The sequence below is a fragment of the Mya arenaria genome, chromosome 10, assembly GCF_026914265.1.
Source record: "Mya arenaria isolate MELC-2E11 chromosome 10, ASM2691426v1".
Lineage (NCBI taxonomy): Eukaryota > Metazoa > Mollusca > Bivalvia > Myida > Myidae > Mya > Mya arenaria.
This window is the reverse complement of record NC_069131.1, coordinates 42340918-42347407: the sequence shown is the minus strand read 5'-3', so window position 1 is coordinate 42347407 and position 6490 is coordinate 42340918.

The window sequence follows — 6490 nt, the reverse complement described above, 5'->3', positions numbered from 1 at the left end:
TCTCCTTGTGTGTCAGAGTTGCGATGGTAGAATCTCCTTGTGTGTCAGAGTTGCGATGGTAGAATCTCCTGGTGTGTCAGTGTTACAATGGTAGAATCTCCTTGTGTGTCAGTGTTACAATGGTAGAATCTCCTTGTGTGTCAGTGTTACAATGGTAGAATCTCCTTGTGTGTCAGAGTTACAATGGTAGAATCTCCTGGTGTGTCAGTGTTACAATGGTAGAATCTCTTTGTGTGCCAGTGTTACAATGGTAGAATCTCCTTGTGTGTCAGAGTTGCGATGGTAGAATCTCCTTGTGTGTCAGAGTTGCGATGGTAGAATCTCCTTGTGTGCCAGAGTTACAATGGTAGAATCTCTTTGTGTGTCAGTGTTACAATGGTAGAATCTCCTGGTGTGTCAGTGTTACAATGGTAGGATCTCCTGGTGTGCCAGAGTTACAATGGTAGAATATCCTTGTGTGTCAGTGTTACAATGGTAGAATCTCTTTGTGTGTCAGTGTTACAATGGTAGAATCTCCTTGTGTGTCAGAGTTGCGATGGTAGAATCTCCTTGTGTGCCAGAGTTACAATGGTAGAATCTCTTTGTGTGTCAGTGTTACAATGGTAGAATCTCCTGGTGTGTCAGTGTTACAATGGTAGAATCTCCTGGTGTGTCAGTGTTACAATGGTAGGATCTCCTGGTGTGCCAGAGTTACAATGGTAGGATCTCCTGGTGTGTCAGTGTTACAATGGTAGAATCTCTTTGTGTGTCAGTGTTACAATGGTAGAATCTCCTTGTGTGTCAGTGTTACAATGGTAGGATCTCCTTGTGTGTCAGTGTTACAATGGTAGAATCTCTTTGTGTGTCAGTGTTACAATGGTAGGATCTCCTTGTGTGTCAGTGTTACAATGGTAGGATCTCCTTGTGTGTCAGTGTTACAATGGTAGGATCTCCTTGTGTGTCAGTGTTACAATGGTAGAATCTCCTTGTGTGTCAGTGTTACAATGGTAGGATCTCCTTGTGTGTCAGTGTTACAATGGTAGGATCTCCTTGTGTGTCAGTGTTACAATGGTAGGATCTCCTTGTGTGTCAGTGTTACAATGGTAGGATCTCCTTGTGTGTCAGTGTTACAATGATAGGATCTCCTTGTGTGTCAGTGTTACAATGGTAGGATCTCCTTGTGTGTCAGTGTTACAATGGTAGGATCTCCTTGTGTGTCAGTGTTACAATGGTAGAATCTCCTTGTGTGTCAGTGTCACAATGGTAGAATCTCTTTGTGTGTCAGTGTTACAATGGTAGAATCTCCTTGTGTGTCAGTGTTACAATGGTAGGATCTCCTTGTGTGTCAGTGTTACAATGGTAGGATCTCCTTGTGTGTCAGTGTTACAATGGTAGGATCTCCTTGTGTGTCAGTGTTACAATGGTAGGATCTCCTGGTGTGTCAGTGTTACAATGGTAGAATCTCCTTGTGTGTCAGTGTTACAATGGTAGGATCTCCTTGTGTGTCAGTGTTACAATGGTAGAATCTCCTTGTGTGTCAGTGTTACACTGGTAGGATCTCCTTGTGTGTCAGTGTTACAATGGTAGAATCTCCTTGTGTGTCAGTGTTACAATGGTAGAATCTCCTTGTGTGTCAGTGTTACAATGGTAGAATCTCCTGGTGTGTCAGTGTTACAATGGTAGAATCTCCTTGTGTGTCAGTGTTACAATGGTAGAATCTCCTTGTGTGTCAGTGTTACAATGGTAGGATCTCCTTGTGTGTCAGTGTTACAATGGTAGAATCTCCTTGTGTGTCAGTGTTACAATGGTAGAATCTCCTTGTGTGTCAGTGTTACAATGGTAGAATCTCTTTGTGTGTCAGTGTTACAATGGTAGGATTTCCTTGAGTGTCAGTGTTACAATGGTAGAATCTCTTTGTGTGTCAGTGTTACAATGGTAGGATCTCTTTGTGTGTCAGTGTTACAATGGTAGGATCTCCTTGTGTGTCAGAGTTACAATGGTAGAATCTCTTTGTGTGTCAGTGTTACAATGGTAGAATCTCCTTGTGTGCCAGAGTTACAATGGTAGAATCTCCTTGTGTGTCAGTGTTACAATGGTAGAATCTCCTTGTGTGTCAGTGTTACAATGGTAGAATCTCCTTGTGTGTCAGTGTTACAATGGTAGAATCTCTTTGTGTGCCAGAGTTACAATGGTAGGATCTCCTTGTGTGCCAGAGTTACAATGGTAGAATCTCCTTGTGTGTCAGTGTTACAATGGTAGGATCTCCTTGTGTGTCAGTGTTACAATGGTAGAATCTCCTGGTGTGTCAGTGTTACAATGGTAGAATCTCCTTGTGTGTCAGTGTTACAATGGTAGAATCTCTTTGTGTGTCAGTGTTACAATGGTAGAATCTCCTTGTGTGTCAGTGTTACAATGGTAGAATCTCCTTGTGTGCCAGAGTTACAATGGTAGAATCTCCTTGTGTGTCAGTGTTACAATGGTAGGATCTCCTTGTGTGTCAGTGTTACAATGGTAGAATCTCCTTGTGTGTCAGAGTTACAATGGTAGAATCTCCTTGTGTGCCAGAGTTACAATGGTAGAATCTCTTTCTGTGCCAGTGTTACAATGGTAGAATCTCCTTGTGTGCCAGAGTTACAATGGTAGAATCTCCTTGTGTGCCAGAGTTACAATGGTAGAATCTCTATGTGTGTCAGGGTTACAATGGTAGAATCTCCTGGTGTGTCAGTGTTACAATGGTAGAATCTCCTTGTGTGCCAGTGTTACAATGGTAGAATCTCCTGGTGTGTCAGTGTTACAATGGTAGAATCTCCTTGTGTGCCAGAGTTACAATGGTAGAATCTCCTGGTGTGTCAGTGTTACAATGGTAGAATCTCCTTGTGTGTCAGAGTTACAATGGTAGAATCTCCTGGTGTGTCAGAGTTACAATGGTAGAATCTCCTTGTGTGTCAGTGTTACAATGGTAGAATCTCCTTGTGTGCCAGAGTTACAATGGTAGAATCTCCTGGTGTGTCAGTGTTACAATGGTAGAATCTCTTTGTGTGTCAGTGTTACAATGGTAGAATCTCCTTGTGTGTCAGTGTTACAATGGTAGAATCTCCTTGTGTGTCAGTGTTACAATGGTAGAATCTCCTTGAGTGTCAGTGTTACAATGGTAGAATCTCCTTGTGTGTCAGTGTTACAATGGTAGAATCTCCTGGTGTGTCAGTGTTACAATGGTAGAATCTCTTTGTGTGCCAGTGTTACAATGGTAGAATCTCCTGGTGTGCCAGAGTTACAATGGTAGAATCTCTTTGTGTGTCAGTGTTACAATGGTAGAATCTCTTTGTGTGCCAGGGTTACAATGGTAGAATCTCCTTGTGTGTCAGTGTTACAATGGTAGAATCTCCTTGTGTGTCAGTGTTACAATGGTAGAATCTCCTTGTGTGCCAGAGTTACAATGGTAGAATCTCCTTGTGTGTCAGAGTTGCGATGGTAGAATCTCCTTGTGTGCCAGTGTTACAATGGTAGAATCTCTTTGTGTGCCAGAGTTACAATGGTAGAATCTCCTTGTGTGTCAGTGTTACAATGGTAGAATCTCCTTGTGTGTCAGTGTTACAATGGTAGAATCTCCTTGTGTGTCAGTGTTACAATGGTAGAATCTCCTTGTGTGTCAGAGTTGCGATGGTAGAATCTCCTTGTGTGCCAGTGTTACAATGGTAGAATCTCCTTGTGTGCCAGAGTTACAATGGTAGAATCTCCTGGTGTGCCAGTGTTACAATGGTAGAATCTCCTTGTGTGCCAGAGTTACAATGGTCGAATCTCCTTGTGTGTCAGAGTTGCGATGGTCGAATCTCCTTGTGTGCCAGTGTTACAATGGTAGAATCTCCTTGTGTGCCAGTGTTACAATGGTAGAATCTCCTTGTGTGCCAGAGTTACAATGGTAGAATCTCCTGGTGTGCCAGTGTTACAATGGTAGAATCTCCTTGTGTGCCAGAGTTACAATGGTAGAATGTCCTTGTGTGCCAGAGTTACAATGGTAGAATCTCCTGGTGTGTCAGTGTTACAATGGTAGAATCTCCTTGTGTGCCAGTGTTACAATGGTAGAATCTCCTGGTGTGTCAGTGTTACAATGGTAGAATCTCCTTGTGTGCCAGAGTTACAATGGTAGAATCTCCTTGTGTGCCAGAGTTACAATGGTAGAATGTCCTTGTGTGCCAGAGTTACAATGGTAGGATCTCCTTGTGTGTCAGTGTTACAATGGTAGAATCTCCTGGTGTGCCAGTGTTACAATGGTAGAATCTCCTTGTGTGTCAGTGTTACAATGGTAGAATCTCCTTGTGTGTCAGTGTTACAATGGTAGAATCTCCTTGTGTGTCAGTGTTACAATGGTAGAATCTCCTTGTGTGTCAGTGTTACAATGGTAGAATCTCCTTGTGTGTCAGTGTTACAATGGTAGAATCTCTTTGTGTGTCAGTGTTACAATGGTAGAATCTCCTTGTGTGTCAGTGTTACAATGGTAGAATCTCCTTGTGTGTCAGTGTTACAATGGTAGAATCTCCTGGTGTGCCAGAGTTACAATGGTAGAATCTCCTTGTGTGCCAGAGTTACAATGGTAGAATCTCTTTGTGTGTCAGTGTTACAATGGTAGAATCTCCTTGTGTGTCAGTGTTACAATGGTAGAATCTCCTTGTGTGTCAGAGTTGCGATGGTAGAATCTCCTTGTGTGCCAGAGTTACAATGGTAGAATCTCCTTGTGTGTCAGTGTTACAATGGTAGAATCTCCTTGTGTGTCAGTGTTACAATGGTAGAATCTCTTTGTGTGTCAGTGTTACAATGGTAGAATCTCCTTGTGTGTCAGTGTTACAATGGTAGAATCTCCTTGTGTGCCAGAGTTGCAATGGTAGAATCTCCTTGTGTGTCAGAGTTGCGATGGTAGAATCTCCTTGTGTGCCAGAGTTACAATGGTAGAATCTCTTTGTGTGTCAGTGTTACAATGGTAGAATCTCCTGGTGTGTCAGTGTTACAATGGTAGGATCTCCTGGTGTGCCAGAGTTACAATGGTAGAATCTCCTTGTGTGTCAGTGTTACAATGGTAGAATCTCTTTGTGTGTCAGTGTTACAATGGTAGAATCTCCTTGTGTGTCAGAGTTGCGATGGTAGAATCTCCTTGTGTGCCAGAGTTACAATGGTAGAATCTCTTTGTGTGTCAGTGTTACAATGGTAGAATCTCCTGGTGTGTCAGTGTTACAATGGTAGAATCTCCTGGTGTGTCAGTGTTACAATGGTAGGATCTCCTGGTGTGCCAGAGTTACAATGGTAGGATTTCCTGGTGTGTCAGTGTTACAATGGTAGAATCTCTTTGTGTGTCAGTGTTACAATGGTAGAATCTCCTTGTGTGTCAGTGTTACAATGGTAGGATCTCCTTGTGTGTCAGTGTTACAATGGTAGAATCTCTTTGTGTGTCAGTGTTACAATGGTAGGATCTCCTTGTGTGTCAGTGTTACAATGGTAGGATCTCCTTGTGTGTCAGTGTTACAATGGTAGGATCTCCTTGTGTGTCAGTGTTACAATGGTAGAATCTCCTTGTGTGTCAGTGTTACAATGGTAGGATCTCCTGGTGTGTCAGTGTTACAATGGTAGGATCTCCTTGTGTGTCAGTGTTACAATGGTAGGATCTCCTTGTGTGTCAGTGTTACAATGGTAGGATCTCCTTGTGTGTCAGTGTTACAATGATAGGATCTCCTTGTGTGTCAGTGTTACAATGGTAGGATCTCCTTGTGTGTCAGTGTTACAATGGTAGGATCTCCTTGTGTGTCAGTGTTACAATGGTAGAATCTCCTTGTGTGTCAGTGTTACAATGGTAGAATCTCTTTGTGTGTCAGTGTTACAATGGTAGAATCTCCTTGTGTGTCAGTGTTACAATGGTAGGATCTCCTTGTGTGTCAGTGTTACAATGGTAGGATCTCCTGGTGTGTCAGTGTTACAATGGTAGGATCTCCTTGTGTGTCAGTGTTACAATGGTAGGATCTCCTGGTGTGTCAGTGTTATAATGGTAGAATCTCCTTGTGTGTCAGTGTTACAATGGTAGGATCTCCTTGTGTGTCAGTGTTACAATGGTAGAATCTCCTTGTGTGTCAGTGTTACAATGGTAGGATCTCCTTGTGTGTCAGTGTTACAATGGTAGAATCTCCTTGTGTGTCAGTGTTACAATGGTAGAATCTCCTTGTGTGTCAGTGTTACAATGGTAGAATCTCCTGGTGTGTCAGTGTTACAATGGTAGAATCTCCTTGTGTGTCAGTGTTACAATGGTAGAATCTCCTTGTGTGTCAGTGTTACAATGGTAGGATCTCCTTGTGTGTCAGTGTTACAATGGTAGGATCTCCTTGTGTGTCAGTGTTACAATGGTAGAATCTCCTTGTGTGTCAGTGTTACAATGGTAGAATCTCTTTGTGTGTCAGTGTTACAATGGTAGGATTTCCTTGTGTGTCAGTGTTACAATGGTAGAATCTCTTTGTGTGTCAGTGTTACAATG